At 41.8% G+C, this 18,503-nt stretch overlaps 13 non-coding genes across 13 annotated transcripts; all 13 read right to left on the bottom strand.

Moving 5' to 3' along the window:
• Positions 1-87: 87 nt before the first annotated feature.
• On the bottom strand, positions 88-169 carry TRNAL-AAG (transfer RNA leucine (anticodon AAG)). Its single transcript has one exon. It is a non-coding gene; the product is annotated as a tRNA-Leu (tRNA).
• Positions 170-998: 829 nt separating this feature from the next.
• Positions 999-1,080, bottom strand: TRNAL-UAG (transfer RNA leucine (anticodon UAG)). Its single transcript has one exon. It is a non-coding gene; the product is annotated as a tRNA-Leu (tRNA).
• A 222-nt stretch (positions 1,081-1,302) lies between these two features.
• TRNAL-AAG (transfer RNA leucine (anticodon AAG)) lies at positions 1,303-1,384 on the bottom strand. Its single transcript has one exon. It is a non-coding gene; the product is annotated as a tRNA-Leu (tRNA).
• An 829-nt stretch (positions 1,385-2,213) lies between these two features.
• On the bottom strand, positions 2,214-2,295 carry TRNAL-UAG (transfer RNA leucine (anticodon UAG)). Its single transcript has one exon. It is a non-coding gene; the product is annotated as a tRNA-Leu (tRNA).
• A 222-nt stretch (positions 2,296-2,517) lies between these two features.
• Positions 2,518-2,599, bottom strand: TRNAL-AAG (transfer RNA leucine (anticodon AAG)). Its single transcript has one exon. It is a non-coding gene; the product is annotated as a tRNA-Leu (tRNA).
• A 972-nt stretch (positions 2,600-3,571) lies between these two features.
• TRNAL-UAG (transfer RNA leucine (anticodon UAG)) lies at positions 3,572-3,653 on the bottom strand. Its single transcript has one exon. It is a non-coding gene; the product is annotated as a tRNA-Leu (tRNA).
• Positions 3,654-4,178: 525 nt separating this feature from the next.
• TRNAL-AAG (transfer RNA leucine (anticodon AAG)) lies at positions 4,179-4,260 on the bottom strand. Its single transcript has one exon. It is a non-coding gene; the product is annotated as a tRNA-Leu (tRNA).
• A 224-nt stretch (positions 4,261-4,484) lies between these two features.
• On the bottom strand, positions 4,485-4,566 carry TRNAL-UAG (transfer RNA leucine (anticodon UAG)). Its single transcript has one exon. It is a non-coding gene; the product is annotated as a tRNA-Leu (tRNA).
• A 667-nt stretch (positions 4,567-5,233) lies between these two features.
• TRNAL-UAG (transfer RNA leucine (anticodon UAG)) lies at positions 5,234-5,315 on the bottom strand. Its single transcript has one exon. It is a non-coding gene; the product is annotated as a tRNA-Leu (tRNA).
• Positions 5,316-5,979: 664 nt separating this feature from the next.
• On the bottom strand, positions 5,980-6,061 carry TRNAL-AAG (transfer RNA leucine (anticodon AAG)). Its single transcript has one exon. It is a non-coding gene; the product is annotated as a tRNA-Leu (tRNA).
• Positions 6,062-6,282: 221 nt separating this feature from the next.
• TRNAL-AAG (transfer RNA leucine (anticodon AAG)) lies at positions 6,283-6,364 on the bottom strand. The gene has a single exon. It is a non-coding gene; the product is annotated as a tRNA-Leu (tRNA).
• Positions 6,365-6,587: 223 nt separating this feature from the next.
• TRNAL-UAG (transfer RNA leucine (anticodon UAG)) lies at positions 6,588-6,669 on the bottom strand. The gene has a single exon. It is a non-coding gene; the product is annotated as a tRNA-Leu (tRNA).
• A 678-nt stretch (positions 6,670-7,347) lies between these two features.
• TRNAL-AAG (transfer RNA leucine (anticodon AAG)) lies at positions 7,348-7,429 on the bottom strand. The gene has a single exon. It is a non-coding gene; the product is annotated as a tRNA-Leu (tRNA).
• Between the last annotated feature and the right edge of the window lie 11,074 nt (positions 7,430-18,503).

Genomic DNA, 18,503 nt, shown 5'->3' with positions numbered 1-18,503 from the left:
CACTCGGCCACTCTACCTGGAAACTATACTCACCGCAGACTAATAACCAAAAACTTCATATTATTAATCCTAGAAATCAAAATAGGCTGATAGAAGTGGGATTCGAACCCACGCCCTCGAAGAGACTGGTGCCTTTAACCAGCGCCTTAGACCACTCGGCTACTCTACCTAGAATAGTAAAATCACTTCAGATCTCTAAGCAAAATCTTCATATTATTAATCCTCGAAATAAAAATAGGCTCATAGAGGTGGGATTCGAACCCACGCCCCCGAAGAGAGTGGTGCCTAACACCAGCGTCTAAGACCACTCGGCCACTCTACCTGGAAACAACACTCACCTCAGACTAATAAGCAAGAGCTTCATATTATTTATCCTAGAAAACAAAACATGTTGATAGAGGTGGGATTCAAACCCACGCCCCCGAAGAGACAGGTGCCTAAAAACAGCGCCTTAGACCACTCGGCCACTCTACCTGGAAACAAAGGTCAACTCATACTAATAAGCAAAAGCTTCATATTATTAAACCTAGATAACAAAATAACCTGATAGAGGTTGGATTCGAACCCACGCCCCCAAAGAGACTGGTGCCTAACACCAGCGGCTTAGACCACTCGGCCACTCTACCTGGAAACAAAGGACAACTCATACTAATAAGCAAAAGCTTCATATTATTAAACCTAGATAACAAAATAACCTGATAGAGGTTGGATTCGAACCCACGCCCCCAAAGAGACTGGTGCCTAACACCAGCGCCTTAGACCACTCGGCCACTCTGCCTTGAAGCAATACTCACCGCAGACTAATAAGCAAAAGCTTCATATTATTAATACTAGAAACAAAACCGGCTGATAAAGGTCGGATTCGAACCCACTCTCTCGAAGAGACTGGTGCCTTAAACCAGCGCCTTAGACCACTCGGCCACTCTACCTGAAAAAAAAACATTCTCAGACTAATAAGCAAAAGCTTCATATTATAAAACCTAGATAACAAAATAACCTGATAGAGGTGGGATTCGAACCCACGCCCCCAAAGAGACTGGTGCCTAAAACCAGCGCCTTAGACCACTCGGCCACTCTACCTGGAAACAGTACTCACCGCAGACTAATAACCAAAAACTTCATATTATTAATCCTAGAAATCAAAATAGGCTGATAAAGGTCGGATTCGAACCCACTCTCTCGAAGAGACTGGTGCCTTAAACCAGCGCCTTAGACCACTCGGCCACTCTACCTGGAAACTATACTCACCGCAGACTAATAACCAAAAACTTCATATTATTAATCCTAGAAATCAAAATAGGCTGATAGAAGTGGGATTCGAACCCACGCCCTCGAAGAGACTGGTGCCTTTAACCAGCGCCTTAGACCACTCGGCTACTCTACCTAGAATAGTAAAATCACTTCAGATCTCTAAGCAAAATCTTCATATTATTAATCCTCGAAATAAAAATAGGCTCATAGAGGTGGGATTCGAACCCACGCCCCCGAAGAGAGTGGTGCCTAACACCAGCGTCTAAGACCACTCGGCCACTCTACCTGGAAACAACACTCACCTCAGACTAATAAGCAAGAGCTTCATATTATTTATCCTAGAAAACAAAACATGTTGATAGAGGTGGGATTCAAACCCACGCCCCCGAAGAGACAGGTGCCTAAAAACAGCGCCTTAGACCACTCGGCCACTCTACCTGGAAACAAAGGTCAACTCATACTAATAAGCAAAAGCTTCATATTATTAAACCTAGATAACAAAATAACCTGATAGAGGTTGGATTCGAACCCACGCCCCCAAAGAGACTGGTGCCTAACACCAGCGGCTTAGACCACTCGGCCACTCTACCTGGAAACAAAGGACAACTCATACTAATAAGCAAAAGCTTCATATTATTAAACCTAGATAACAAAATAACCTGATAGAGGTTGGATTCGAACCCACGCCCCCAAAGAGACTGGTGCCTAACACCAGCGCCTTAGACCACTCGGCCACTCTGCCTTGAAGCAATACTCACCGCAGACTAATAAGCAAAAGCTTCATATTATTAATACTAGAAACAAAACCGGCTGATAAAGGTCGGATTCGAACCCACTCTCTCGAAGAGACTGGTGCCTTAAACCAGCGCCTTAGACCACTCGGCCACTCTACCTGAAAAAAAAACATTCTCAGACTAATAAGCAAAAGCTTCATATTATAAAACCTAGATAACAAAATAACCTGATAGAGGTGGGATTCGAACCCACGCCCCCAAAGAGACTGGTGCCTAAAACCAGCGCCTTAGACCACTCGGCCACTCTACCTGGAAACAGTACTCACCGCAGACTAATAACCAAAAACTTCATATTATTAATCCTAGAAATCAAAATAGGCTGATAAAGGTCGGATTCGAACCCACTCTCTCGAAGAGACTGGTGCCTTAAACCAGCGCCTTAGACCACTCGGCCACTCTACCTGGAAACTATACTCACCGCAGACTAATAACCAAAAACTTCATATTATTAATCCTAGAAATCAAAATAGGCTGATAGAAGTGGGATTCGAACCCACGCCCTCGAAGAGACTGGTGCCTTTAACCAGCGCCTTAGACCACTCGGCTACTCTACCTAGAATAGTAAAATCACTTCAGATCTCTAAGCAAAATCTTCATATTATTAATCCTCGAAATAAAAATAGGCTCATAGAGGTGGGATTCGAACCTACGCCCCCGAAGAGAGTGGTGCCTAACACCAGCGTCTAAGACCACTCGGCCACTCTACCTGGAAACAACACTCACCTCAGACTAATAAGCAAGAGCTTCATATTATTTATCCTAGAAAACAAAACATGTTGATAGAGGTGGGATTCAAACCCACGCCCCCGAAGAGACAGGTGCCTAAAAACAGCGCCTTAGACCACTCGGCCACTCTACCTGGAAACAATACTCACCGCAGGCTAATAACCAAAAACTTCATATTATTAATACTAGAAACAAAACAGGCTGATAGACGTGGCATTCGAACCCACGCCCCCGAAGAGACTGATGACTTAAACCAGCGCCTTTGACCACTCGGCCACTATATCTGGAAACAAAGGTCAACTCATACTAATAAGCAAAAGCTTCATATTATTTATCCTAGAAAACAAAACATGTTGATAGAGGTGGGATTCAAACCCACGCTCCCGAAGAGACTAGTGCCTGAAACATGCGCCTTAGACCACTCTACCTGGAAACTAAGGTCAACTCATACTAATAAGCAAAAGCTTCATATTATTTATCCTAGAAAACAAAACATGTTGATAGATGTGGGATTCGAACCCACACCCTCGAAGAGACTGGTGCCTAAAACCAGCGCCTGAGACCACTCGGCCACTCTACGTGTAAACAAAAGTCACCGCAGAATAATAAGCAAAAGCTTCATATTATTAATACTAGAAACAAAACAGGCTGTAAGAGGTCGGATTCGAACCCACTCCCTCGAAGAGACTGGTCCCTAAAAACAGCGCCTTAGACCACTCGGCAACTCTACCTGAAAAAACAACCTTCTCACACTAATAAGCAAACCCTTCATATTATTAAACCTAGATAACAAAATAACCTGATAGAGGTGGGATTCGCACCCACGCCCCCAAAGAGACTGGTGCCTAAAACCAGCGCCCTAGACCACTCGGCCACTCTACCTGGAAACAATACTCACCGCAGACTAATAACCAAAAACTTCATATTATTAATCGTAGATATGAAAATAGGCTGATAGAAGTGGGATTCGAACCCACGCCCCCGAAGAGACTGGTGCCTTAGACCAGCGCCTTAGACTACTCAGCCAATCTACCTGGAAAAAAAGGTCAACTCATACTAATAAGCAAAAGCTTCATATTATTTATCCTAGAAAACAAAACATGTTGATAGAGGTGGGATTCGAACCCACGCCCCCGAAGAGATTGGTGCCTGAAACATGCGCTTTAGACCACTCGGCCACTCTACCTGGAAACAAAGTTCAACTCATACTAATAAGCAAAAGCTTCATATTATTAATACTAGAAGCAAAACAGGCTGATAGAGGTCGGATTCGAACCCACTCCCTCGAAGAGACTGGTCCCTAAAACCAGCGCCTTAGACCACTCGGCCACTCTACCTGGAAACAAAGGTCACCTCATTCTAATAAGCAAAAGCTTCATATTATTAAACATAGAAATCAAAATAGGTTAATAGAAATGGGATTCGAACCCACGCCCCCGAAGAGACTGGTGCCTTAAACCAGCGCCTTAGACCACTCGGCCACTCTACCTCGAAAAGTTAAATCACCTCAGATTTCTATGCAAAAACTTCATATTATTAATCCCCGAAATCAAAATAGGCTGATAGAGGTAGGATTCGAACCCACGCCTCCGAAGAGAATACTGCCTAAAACCAGCGTCTTAGACCACTCGGCCACTCTACCTGGAAACGAAGGTCAACTCATACTAATAAACAAAAGCTTCATATTATTTATCCTAAAAAAACAAAACATGTTGATAGAGGTGGGATTCGAACCCACGGCCTCGAAGAGACTGGTGCCTAAAACCAGCGCCTGAGACCACTCGGCCACTCTACCTGAAAAAAAAACTATCTCAGAGTAATAATCAAAAGTTTCATATTATTAAAACTAGAAAACAAAATAAGCTCTTGAAGGTGGGATTCGAACCCACGCCCCCGAAGAGACTGGTGCCTTAAACAACTCGGCCACTCTACCTCGAAAAGACAATTCACCTCAGGCTCCTAAGCAAAAACTTCATATTATTAATCATAGAAATCAAAGTAGGCTGATAGAGGTGCGATTCGAACCCACGCCCCTGAAGAGACTGGTGCCTTAAAGCAGCGCCTTTGACCACTAGGCCACTCTACCTGGAAACATAGGTCAACTCATATTAATAAGCAAAAGCTTCATATTATTTATCCTAGAAAACAAAACATGTTGATAGAGGTGGTATTCGAACCCACGCCCCTAAAGAGACTGGTGCCTTAAAGCAGCGCCTTAGACCACTCGGCCACTCTAAATCGAAGAGCCAATTCACCTCAGACTTCTAAGCAAAAACTTCATATTATTAATCCTAGAAATCAAAACAGGCTAATAGAGGTGGGATTCGAACCCAAGCCCCCGAAGAGAATACTGCCTAAAACCAGCGTCTTAGACCACTCGGCCACTCTACCTGGAAACGAAGGTCAACTCATACTAATAAACAAAAGCTTCATATTATTTATCCTAAAAAAACAAAACATGTTGATAGAGGTGGGATTCGAACCCACGGCCTCGAAGAGACTGGTGCCTAAAACCAGCGCCTGAGACCACTCGGACACTCCACCTGTAAACAAAAGTCACCGCAGACTAAGAAGCAAAAGCTTCATACTATTAATGCTAGAAACAAAACAGGCTCATAGAGGTCGGACTCGAACCCACTCCCTCGAAGAGACTGGTCTCTAAAACCAGCGCCCTAGACCACTCGGTCACTCTACCTGAAAAAAAAACCTTCTCAGACATATATGCAAAAGCTTCATATAATTATTACTAGAAAACAAAATAAGCTTTTGGAGGTGGGATTCGAACCCACGCCCCCGAAGAGACTGGTGCCTTAAACCAGCGCCTTAGACCACTCGGCCACTCTACCTCGAAAAGTAAAATCACCTCAGATTTCTAAGCAAAAACTTCATATTATTAATCCCCGAAATCAAAATGGGCTGATAGAGGTGGGATTCGAACCCACGCCCCCGAAGAGACTGGTGCCTTAAACCAGCGCCTGAGACCACTCGTTCACTCTACCTGAAATAAAAACCTTCTCAGACTAATAAGCAAATGCTTCATATAATTAATTCTAGAAAACAAAATAAGCTTTTGGAGGTGGGATTCGAACCCACGCCCCCGAAGAGACTGGTGCCTTAAACAACTCGGCCACTCTACCTCGAAAAGACAATTCACCTCAGGCTCCTAAGCAAAAACTTCATATTATTAATCATAGAAATCAAAGTAGGCTGATAGAGGTGGGATTCGAACCCACGCCCCTGAAGAGACTGGTGCCTTAAAGCAGCGCCTTAGACCACTAGGCCACTCTACCTGGAAACACAGGTCAACTCATACTATTAAGCAAAAGCTTCATATTATTTATCCTAGAAAACAAAACATGTTGATAGAGGTGGGATTCGAACACACGCCCCGAAGAGACAGGTGCCGAAAACCAGCGCCTTAGACCACTCGGCTACTCTACCTGGAAACAAAGGTCACCTCATTCTAATAAGCAAAAGCTTCATATTATTAAACATAGAAATCAAAATAGGCAAATAGAGATGGGATTCGAACCCACGCCCCCGAAGAGACTGGTGCCTTAAACCAGCGCCTTAGACCACTCGGCCACTCTACCTCGAAAAGTTAAATCACCTCAGATTTCTATGCAAAAACTTCATATTATTAATCCCCGAAATCAAAATAGGCTGATAGAGGTAGGATTCGAACCCACGCCTCCGAAGAGAATACTGCCTAAAACCAGCGTCTTAGACCACTCGGCCACTCTACTTGGAAACAAAGGTCAACTCATACTAATAAACAAAAGCTTCATATTATTTATCCTAAAAAACAAAACATGTTGATAGAGGTGGGATTCGAACCCACGCCCTCGAAGAGACTGGTGCCTAAAACCAGCGCCTGAGACCACTCGGACACTCCACCTGTAAACAAAAGTCATTGCAGACTAAGAAGCAAAAGGTTCATACTATTAATGCTAGAAACAAAACAGGCTCATAGAGGTCGGACTCGAACCCACTCCCTCGAAGAGACTGGTCTCTAAAACCAGCGCCCTAGACCACTCGGCCACTCTACCTGAAAAAAAACCTTCTCAGACATATATGCAAAAGCTTCATATAATTATTACTAGAAAACAAAATAAGCTTTTGGAGGTGGGATTCGAACCCACGCCCCCGAAGAGACTGGTGCCTTAAACCAGCGCCTTAGACCACTCGGCCACTCTACCTCGAAAAGTAAAATCACCTCAGATTTCTAAGCAAAAACTTCATATTATTAATCCCCGAAATCAAAATGGGCTGATAGAGGTGGGATTCGAACCCACGCCCCCGAAGAGACTGGTGCCTTAAACCAGCGCCTGAGACCACTCGTTCACTCTACCTGAAAAAAAAAAACCTTCTCAGACTAATAAGCAAATGCTTCATATAATTAATTCTAGAAAACAAAATAAGCTTTTGGAGGTGGGATTCGAACCAACGCCCCCGAAGAGACTGGTGCCTTAAACCAGCGCCTTAGACCACTCGGCCACTGTACCTCGGAAAGACAAATCACCTCAGACTTCTAAGCAAAAACTTCATATTATTAATCATAGAAATCAAAATAGGCTGATAGAGGTGGGATTCAAACCCACGCTCCCGAAGAGACTGGTGCCTTAAACCAGCACCTTAGACCTCTCGGCCACTCTACCTGGAAAAAAAGGTCAACTCATACTAATAAGCAAAAGCTTCATATTATTAATACTAGAAAACAAAACAAGTTGGGAAAACCAAAATATTTCCTCTCCGAGTCGGGGAAAAGACTAGTATACGACTCAATATAGAAATCCTAATCGCTAATCCTAGGTTTCAAATCATTACTTGCAAAGAATATATAAGTTCTATGTTAAATTTTATTCTCTGATGCATACCACTAGCTTTGCCTTATATAACGTTAAATTCAGAATAAAATCTGTAAGACACGATTTCCATTAGAACATACCTTAACGAGAAGATCTTGATTCCTTTCTAAGGAAAAACTGAACTTTCCTTATCAGTTTTTCAAGGTTATAGAACTGAAAGGGTTTCTTTTACCTTAGCGTTTATCTCGGTAATTTTAAAGTTCACTTTCAAATCATAAATCTTTATTTCATCTCTAGTCTCCCTAATTAAAAAAACATGAAATGTCCTAAACGTATCTCTAATTTTCATTACTACCAATTTATGCAAAACCACTAATGGCTAATTCGAACCAAAAAAAACCCACTCGTACGTCTAAAACAAGGTTCTGGGAAAACCCACTTATGTTTAGTAAGTCGACAGAATTAATTATAATAAAATATTTATTGACTGTGCTCATCAAGTGTCCAATATAAACTGACTACAAAGTAGCTAGCTCCTTTTTGAGGAAACCTCGTTATTCGCTATAGGTGACGCGCACTAGTGGAATATATCAGGGTATACTAGTGGCGATACTAAAAATATATGATAATGTTATTAAGAGTATATAGAAAGTGTATATATCAAGTGTATTACGAAAGTATATAACAGGAGTATATAACATCTTTCATTCTTTAAAATATTACGAAAACGTTTTGGATTGAAAATATTAGTTCTTGTTCGGGTTGACCTTGGTTGTTGTGTACTTGCTGTAAATGTGTAAATGGTGCTCGTATGCTGAGTATGGCGGATACAGAAATTGTCTTGGGAAATGGGGAAGTTCCCGGAGAAATTCAAGTAGCGCTGTTCGGGTGTTGTCCAGCGTTCTAGCAGTCGTCGTTCAGCGTCTGAGCTAGGGCTGAGAGTATCGAAGATTTTTGGTATCGATACCGGTATCGAGTACTGAATATTGTACTCGATACCGGGTATCGGTATCGGAGAAGAAAATACTCGATACCCAAAGTATCGAGTACTTTTTTTTTAAAGCGCCACCTATGATAGATTTTGCGTATTTCTTGTGCGCGATCGAATGGGCTATGGTTGAAGAAGCTACGTCTGACGTCAGTCTACTCTAGGGATGGAGTATAGAGACTAAACTATGTCGACGAGGGAAACATTCACGTGTTAAAATATAAAGCAAATGATTGGCCTCAAGTTTCAAAAATAAACGTTCCTTCGATTCCAGGGGGAAAAGATAGGGGGATAAAGTACTCGATGCTTCGGATTTTTCGAAAGTACTCGATACCAGTATCGGATCCCAAAAACGGTACTCGATACCGGTATCGAAAGACTGAAGTACTCGATACCAAGTTGGCATCGAGTAGTATCGAACAGCCCTAGTCTGAGCAGTCGTCGTGCCAGAAGAACTTAAAGTCCTAATGTTTGATATTGATATTGTACGAGGCGGTTCGAGTTTACGCGGTTTAATTACAACCACTATTTGCTAATGGTCTGGTCTTGAAGTTTGAAGTATAGTAGGAGATCGGATCTGTGTTGCTGAAATCGGAGAATGAGTTTGAGTTGTTAAGACTGAAGTTTGATTTTGCAAGGGTCGTGGTGTTGGAGATGTGTTCTGCGTTGCCGAGGTCGGTGAACTAATTTGAGTTGTTGAAATTGAAGTTTGTTTTTGTATGGGTGGTGGTAATCTTCATAGTCTGACTCTTGAAGTGGTTCGGTAAGTATTGGCCGCAGGATCGGGTAGATTGGTTAAACTTTGCCGCAAATGCTTAAAACAATTGCCCTCCACCTGTTGTACTTCTTGTGCCGTGTTGGGTTCAGCGTAGTCACTTTGAGGTACTGTACTGTGTAGGTGTGTCGGACGTATTTGGTTTCGAGTTCTCCGCCATGTTTTTCCGTCATTTATCTTCAGGATATACGACAAGGGCTCTTTGCTTCCGTGTAGTACTTCTGCAGGTTTCCATTACCGTGGTCCAACATGGTAATATGCTGGTCTTCCGGCCTTTAGGGTTTCAGGTATTGTGCGGTGCGCGTGATTTTGACGTTTAATCATTGGGTTTTTTAATCCAGTATGGTTTGCGAATATGACAAGTTGAGAAGTGCGTTCGAAGTGTTTGATTTGTTTATAGTTAACGGTGTTCTGGTACGGCGTCCTTTTAACATCTCGCTGGGTGACGGTAGCTTTCCAATGGACGTCGAACGATATTCCATAAGAACATAGCTGTAGGTCACGACCTTCCTGTTGCGCTTTGATTGCCAGGTTTTTTATTGTTTGTATGGTTCGTTCTGTCATACCGTTGCTTTTTAAGAATGATATGCGCTGGATGTTACGTGTTCTACTGCCCATTGTTGGAGTAAACCCTTGAAAAAGCTCGAGTTAAAGGGAGGACCATTATCAGACACCAATTTCTGCGGAGCACCATATCAACAGAATTGTGGATTTAGGAACTTTATTATCGCTTTATCATTAGTGCTTCGTAACTCTTCAACTTCTACGCATTTGGAGTAATAGTCAACTAGAATGATAAGATTTGTATTGTTGATGTGGAAGAGATCCGCACCAACAGTGAGAGAGGGTAGCTGAGGTACATCGTGAGGCGTAAGCGCATAGCGTGTTGGATCGGTCCCTTTTTTCGGCAAGTTGTACAGTTCTGGACATACTTTGTGATGTATCTTTTCATTTGTGGCCAGTAGAGATACAGCTTGGCTTTAGATAGGCACGCGGTTATTCCTTGATGAACTGAGTGAATTTGGATCATGACAACACGGCGGAGCACTTCGGGACGTAAAGCGCATCCCCTCGGTATTAGGCCTTCTGATACATGAAGTTCTTCTGTTATCGCCCAGAACGGCTTTAACTCGGTGTGTAAATTTTCGTATGCAGATGGCCATCCTACTTTTATGTAGAAAAAATCGTTTGTGCAGCTGGCTTAGATGCGGTAGCGTTGTTGAATTGAGTTTGTTTTCCTTGCAACAGAGCCACACTCCCGGATCATCGGTTTCTAAGTAGGATGAGTCAATTTCTGTCGTGGATTGAGGAGCACGTGACAACGTGACGGGCACTTGTAAATGAGTGCCAGGTATGTAGACCATCGTTATTTGGTATCAGAGCAGGCGAAGAACTAAGCGCTGGATGCGTGGTGAGAGTCTTAATGTTGACAATTAAAGGTTTATGATCGACCTGTACGATAAAGGGAACTCCATTGACATAATAGTGGAATCTTTTGCACGCGTAGACTATGCCAAGTTCACGTTCTATTGGCGCGTAGTTTAGTTGAGTGCGGGTCAAAGAGGATGAAGCATACTCAACAGGTTTACCATTTTGTAGTAGTACTGCACCGACGCCTATTAGGCTGCTTTCTACTGATATTGTCCTGGTGGCTTGCGAATTGTAATAGGCCAGTACTGGGGACGAGGAGATGAGGCGTTTTGGTTTTAGGAAGACAGCTTCCCTCATTGCGTCCCACATGAATGAGACCTCTTTCTTCAGGAGCTCGCGTAGTGGAGCTGTAATTGTTGAGTGTTGGGGCAGGAATTTTGCCAAATAATTCACCATGCCAAGGAATCTTAGTTGGTGACGGTATTCATTGAATCGCTTGAACTTTTGTTGGTGAAATTTCGAGGCCTTTGGAGGACAGGATGTTGCCCAAGTATTCTATCTTGTCTACCGCTAGTTGCTGGAAATAATTCTGACCCTGAGGAGAGACCATAAGGTAGCCGGAGGAATCTGTATCGTCCGTAAGGTGTACACAAGTAAGAGCTTGGTTCATCCAGCTCTATGTGCCAGAACGCACTTTGCGCGTCCAGGACGGTGTTGATCAGCGTAGATTTGTTGAGCGGTAGGCATGGGATAGTAGGGTTCCGGGTGTGACCTTCCTTTTGGTTTTTCCACTATTACCATTGGGTGGACCCAATCGGTGAGCTCCGTGACGGGCACTATGATGCCTAACTGTTGCATGCGTTGCAATTCCCTTTGTAGTCTTGATTGCACCCACACAGACAATAATGGTTAGCGTCCTTTTTCTACGATGGTAAAAAAAACGTTTTAAACCCCATCAAAGGTGATAATGTTAAAGATAAAAACACTTCTTGTTAAATTGTGAACTAAACTTTATTCATCTGTTTTTATTTAAACATTAGTAATAACTAATATGGATACGACTAGTATCGCGCATTGTACAAACGCATCTTCACGTAAATAAACTTGTTCACTATACGTAACACAGAAGTGATTTTTTATATTTAACGATAGGCTACCTCCTATTTTTTATCAAAAGTGATTCTATTTAACTTACCAATTATATCTGATGAGAGAATAGTAACTCTACCAACTGAACGTACCAGTTTCAGCAACCCTTCATATTTAGATATCACAGTTACCACTTCCACAGTTTCCAATTTGAGCGACCATTTCTGGCAGTAGGTTTCCATTTTGAACGACCATTTCGGGCAGTAGGTTTCCAATTTGAGCGACCCTTGCGTGCAATAGGTTTCCAATTTGAGACCCTTGCAGGCAATAGCTTTCCAATTTGAGGGACACTTTCGGGCAATAGGTTTCCAATTTGAGCGACCCTTTCGGGCAATAGGTTTCCAATTTGAGCGGCCCTTTCGGGCAATAGGTTTCCAATTTGAGCGACCCTTTCGGGCAATAGGTTTCCAATTTGAGCGACCCTTTCGGGCAATAGGTTTCCAATTTGAGCGACCCTTTGGGGCAATAGGTTTCTAATTTGAGCGACCCTTTCGGGCAATAGGTTTCCAATTTGAGCGACCCTTTGGGGCAATAGGTTTCCAATTTGAGCGACCCTTTGGGGCAATAGGTTTCCAATTTGAGCGACCCTTTGGGGCAATAGGTTTCCAATTTGAGCGACCCTTTCGGGCAATAGGTTTCTAATTTGAGCGACCCTTTCGGGTGAGTTAATTTTACAAAGCTCCTAGAGCTAGGATTTCCACCAACCATTAATTACGGCTGATCATACAAAGCTCCAAGAGCTAGGACTTTCACCAACCCTTTAGGGTTATAATACAAAGCTTCTACAGCTAGGGTTTTCAACAACTTAAAAAGGTAAAGCTTCTAACCCATCTGGGTTATAAGTTCATTATACAAAGCTCCTAGAGCTAGGATTTCCATCAACCATTGATTACGGCTGATTTTTACAAAGCTCCTAGAGCTAGGATTTCCATCAACCATTGATTACGGCTGATTTTTACAAAGCTCCGAGAGCTAGGACTATCACTAACCCTTTCGGGTTATAATACAAAGCTTCGAGAGCTAGGACTATCTCTAACCCTTTCGGGTTATAATACAAAGCTTCGAGAGCTAGGACTATCTCTAACCCTTTCGGGTTATAATACAAAGCTTCGAGAGCTAGGACTATCTCTAACCCTTTCGGGTTATAATACAAAGCTTCGAGAGCTAGGACTATCTCTAACCCTTTCGGGTTATAATACAAAGCTTCGAGAGCTAGGACTATCACTAACCCTTTCGGGTTATAATACAAAGCTTCGAGAGCTAGGACTTTCACAGACCCTTTCGGGTTATAATACAAAGCTTCGAGAGCTAGGATTTCCATCAACCATTGATTACGGCTGACTTTACAAAGCTTCGAGAGCTAGGACTATCACTAACCCTTTCGGGTTATAATACAAAGCTTCGAGAGCTAGGACTATCACTAACCCTTCCGAGTTACTATGCAAAGCTTCTACAGGTAGCACTTCAACTCAATTTGGGCAACCCTTTCTATGGTAGTGGCGTAGCGTGACTTTATCCCACCCGAGGCTAACAATAGATTTTCTGCCCTCCCTTTTTCGCAATTATGCTTATTAAGCTCTGTAATAAAGCCGTGATAAAGTTTCACTGTTTTCTAAAGGATTAAAATGAAATGTATTTCATTAAATAAACTTTTATTTTGCGTTTTTTTTCTAATGCAAAGTCTTTAGTTTGGTGTTAAAGGTTGATTTATACCTATTGTTCGATTGTCAAGATAAGGAGATTTGTTAATCTCGACTTAGACATTGAAGACTAATACATTTGATCAATTTCAATTCCGAGAATTTTCTCTCAACTCGCATACTTAATGGAGCTTTGATGAATATTATCAGCATTACAATGTTAGGTAAGCGCTTTCAAGTTTCGACTAAACAGTACAATCTAATCCCCTAGAATAGAGATCCTTTCACCCCCTCACGCTACGCCACTAATTATGCATTACTTTCAAAGATACCTCTTTCATCATACAAAGCTCCTATAGAGCTAGGATTTCCATCAACCATTGATTACGGCTGACTTTACAAAGCTTCGAGAGCTAGGACTTTCACTTACCCTTTCGGGTTATAATACAAAGCTTCGAGAGCTAGGACTATCACTAACCCTTTCGGGTTATAATACAAAGCTTCGAGAGCTAGGACTTTCACAGACCCTTTCGGGTTATAATACAAAGCTTCGAGAGCTAGGTCTATCACTAACCCTTTCGGGTTATAATACAAAGCTTCGAGAGCTAGGACTATCACTAACCCTTTCGGGTTATAATACAAAGCTTCGAGAGCGGTACCCGGTCATATTGGCGTATACCACGTTGGCGAATTTTTTTATTTCCTCTTTGGCGAATTTTTTTGAACGAAAAATCCATATTGGCGAATTAGTTTTTTACGGTAATCCACGTTGGCGAATTTTATGAAGACATTTTTTTTAACATTGATTATATATAAGGCACAATGAAGATTACTTCGTCACTTTCGTTATGGATAGTTGTCAGAACTACACAAAATATTTAATTTGGTCCAAAGGGAAAAGAATGTATAAACTAGCTCATCATGGATATACATATTCTAAACGGAGCACGTATCAATATCCATTCGAGGAGTTACAAAACCTCACAGTCAGCCCTGAATTCATAATAATGGATTTCGAGAAAACAGCTGCAGCGTACCCTGACAGCAAGGTTCGGGGGTGCTTTTTTCATTTAAACCAAAGCGCATGGAGAAAAGCCCAAGAACTTGGGTTTTAATCCCGTTACCAAACTGACAAACAATTTGCTAAATGTATAAAATTATTAACATGTTTAACTTTTGTGCCTGTGGAGCAAGTGGTGGATCGTTTTCAGCAGGCATTGCAAATAATACCAAACGAACTAATGGGTTTTTCGGCGTACTTTGAAGATACTTATATAGGAACTAGGTGCCGTGGGCCGTTGTTTCCTATATCATTTTGGAATATACACGAACGTGTTAAAGGCAATATTCCGCGGTCCTCTAATCACATCGAAGGGTGACATTTGCCTCACAATTGGGAATGCCCAGACCTCCTTTGTGGCGTTTTCCTCTAGCTGTCCGGCGTGAGCAACAGAGAACCGAAAACTCAGTTTCCAAAATAAGTCAAGCAGGTGGATATCCAAAACTTCAACAAAAATAATATCAAAGACTGAACGCTAAAATCAGTCATTTGTACGGCATACCGGGAAAAAATCCAATTTGAATGGTTTTAAAAAATGGATTTGGCCTATGTTTTTTAATAAATTTCAACTATTTAAAAAACATCGCCAAAATGGTTTTTAATAAATTTCGTTATTCGCCAAAATGATTTTCGTTATTTTTCTTTTGTAAAAGTTGGCGAATTTAAATATTCGCCAAAGTCGTTTTCGCCAATATGACCCCAAATCTCGAGAGCTAGGACTATCACAGACCCTTTCGGGTTATAATACAAAGCTTCGAGAGCTAGGATTTCCATCAACCATTGATTACGGCTGACTTTACAAAGCTTCGAGAGCTAGGATTTCCATCAACCATTGATTACGGCTGACTTTACAAAGCTTCGAGAGCTAGAACTTCACTAACCCTTTCGGGTTATAATACAAAGCTTCGAGAGCTAGAACTTCACTAACCCTTTCGAGTTATAATACAAAGCTTCGAGAGCTTGGGCTTTCACAGGGTTAAATTACAAATCTTCGAGAGCTAGGGCTTTCACAGGGTTATAATACAAAGCTTCGAGAGCTAGGGCTTTCACAGGGTTATAATACAAAGCTTCGAGAGCTAGAGCTTTCACAGGGTTATAATACAAAGCTTCGAGAGCTAGGGCTTTCACAGGGTTATAATACAAAGCTTCGAGAGCTAGGGCTTTCACAGGGTTATAATACAAAGCTTCGAGAGCTAGGGCTTTCACAGGGTTATAATACAAAGCTTCGAGAGCTAGGGCTTTCACAGGGTTATAATACAAAGCTTCGAGAGCTAGGGCTTTCACAGGGTTATAATACAAAGCTTCGAGAGCTAGGGCTTTCACAGGGTTATAATACAAAGCTTCGAGAGCTAGGGCTTTCACAGGGTTATAATACAAAGCTTCGAGAGCTAGAACTTCACTAACCCTTTCGGGTTATAATACAAAGCTTCGAGAGCTAGAACTTCACTAACCCTTTCGGGTTATAATACAAAGCTTCGAGAGCTTGGGCTTTCACAGGGTTAAATTACAAATCTTCGAGAGCTAGGGCTTTCACAGGGTTATAATACAAAGCTTCGAGAGCTAGGGCTTTCACAGGGTTATAATACAAAGCTTCGAGAGCTAGAGCTTTCACAGGGTTATAATACAAAGCTTCGAGAGCTAGGGCTTTCACAGGGTTATAATACAAAGCTTCGAGAGCTAGGGCTTTCACAGGGTTATAATACAAAGCTTCGAGAGCTAGAACTTCACTAACCCTTTCGGGTTATAATACAAAGCTTCGAGAGCTAGAACTTCACTAACCCTTTCGGGTTATAATACAAAGCTTCGAGAGCTTGGGCTTTCACAGGGTTAAATTACAAATCTTCGAGAGCTAGGGCTTTCACAGGGTTATAATACAAAGCTTCGAGAGCTAGGGCTTTCACAGGGTTATAATACAAAGCTTCGAGAGCTAGAGCTTTCACAGGGTTATAATACAAAGCTTCGAGAGCTAGGGCTTTCACAGGGTTATAATACAAAGCTTCGAGAGCTAGGGCTTTCACAGGGTTATAATACAAAGCTTCGAGAGCTAGGGCTTTCACAGGGTTATAATACAAAGCTTCGAGAGCTAGGGCTTTCACAGGGTTATAATACAAAGCTTCGAGAGCTAGGGCTTTCACGGGGTTATAATACAAAGCTTCGAGAGCTAGGGCTTTCACAGGGTTATAATACAAAGCTTCGAGAGCTAGAGCTTTCACAGGGTTATAATACAAAGCTTCGAGAGCTAGGGCTTTCACAGGGTTATAATACAAAGCTTTGAGAGCTAGGGCTTTCACAGGGTTATAATACAAAGCTTCGACAGCTTGGGCTTTCGCAGGGTTATAATACAAAGCTTCGAGAGCTAGGACTTTCGCAGGGTTATAATACAAAGCGTCGAGAGCTAGGACTTTCACGGATTTATAACACAAAGCTTCTACAGCTAGGACTTTCACAGGGTTATAATACAAAGCTTCTACAGCTAGGACTTTCACAGGGTTATAATACAAAGCTTCTACAGCTAGGAAGTTCACGAAGCATAACGGTATATTAAACTTCTACAGCTATTTCTTTATAACGAAACATATTCCTTTATGATACGAATAGTACGATTCTCTGTAAGAGGCCTCGAATCTGTCTTGAAAAAGTTTGTTCCCGAACGCTAAATCTAACTGGCAATGATAGTCAGTTGAAATTTTCTCTTCAAGACCCGGCAGAAGAGACATGTTAAAAGAATCAAAGAACATTTTCAGGGCCGTTTTACTTTTTAAAAAATTTATATTAAAATCTCCAACTACAACTGTCGGAACAGAGGCATCGTATCTAATATCGAATAAAGGATTAAAATCCTCAAAAACTGATCTCAAACTCGCTCCGGGCGATTTATACAACAAAACAACAGTCATCGGTTCATTTTCAATGGAAACATCCAACCAGCAACGTTCCACATGCGAATTTCTGAAAGGTCTATCGGTTCGCAAAACCCTATTATCCAAATCGTTATCTACATTTTCGGGTGTATCTTTTAAATAAATGGAAGAACCAAACGCAATTCTACGTGCGGTTCTTGGCAGATAAATACCACCCACTTCCCTAAAGGATGGCACACTAAACTCATCGGTATCTTTCTTCCACGTTTCAACAAAGCATAATAACTGGGCATTTTTTATTACAGTGTCTGCTAAGATATCTTCCAAATGTGCGTTTAAGGACTGCACATTATGAACATAAATGTACACCTTTTCGTTCAAAAACGGTAGTACAATACTCTTTGTATCTCGTAATCTTCGAAGCTCCAATTCTACTTGATTGTTTTTAGGCGCATTTGGAACTTGAAATTTTCCCTCAATATACAAACCGGAGGCGTTTCTCGCCCTACTGCAAGCAACATATAAATGAGTTCTCTCTAATTTTTTTCTGGGATTACAATGCACTACTACGGACGAGTATGTATCGCCTTGACTCTTGTGTATCGTAATAGCCTCAGAAATTACCAAAGGAAACTGTCTCCTAGAGACTGAAACATTATTTTGCCTCCATTTTCTACTAAATGCCTTAATAACCTTCTCGACAGGAGTCCAAGTCCTGTTATAGTTATTCTGCTCGTACAATCCAGGACACTTTTGTCTCAACAGCTTCCCAACATTAGCATCAGCAAACTCAATCCAAACTCTGAACGGAATTTGTTGCCCGAGCCTATTAGTACCGTACTCTATCTTTCTTAACCAACCTTTCGCACCATTCGTAGGTGCATCAGACGTATCTACTTTGTTAGTCATCATATATCTCGCACCACAAGCGAGTGTTAGTTCTTTAGGAAGACCATACGTATCAGACGTTGCTAACGTTTGAACTTGGGAAAGAATGTTACTTTTAACTTCGCTACTAAGATCACCATTTACAACATCTACTGAAAATGAAATACACTTTTCCGTACTCATTTTTAATAG

The sequence above is a fragment of the Phalangium opilio genome, unplaced genomic scaffold, assembly GCF_054372755.1.
Source record: "Phalangium opilio isolate 3A_F unplaced genomic scaffold, DU_Popi_V2 ptg000009l_1, whole genome shotgun sequence".
NCBI lineage: Eukaryota > Metazoa > Arthropoda > Arachnida > Opiliones > Phalangiidae > Phalangium > Phalangium opilio.
This window is presented reverse-complemented; position numbering and strand designations above follow the sequence as displayed.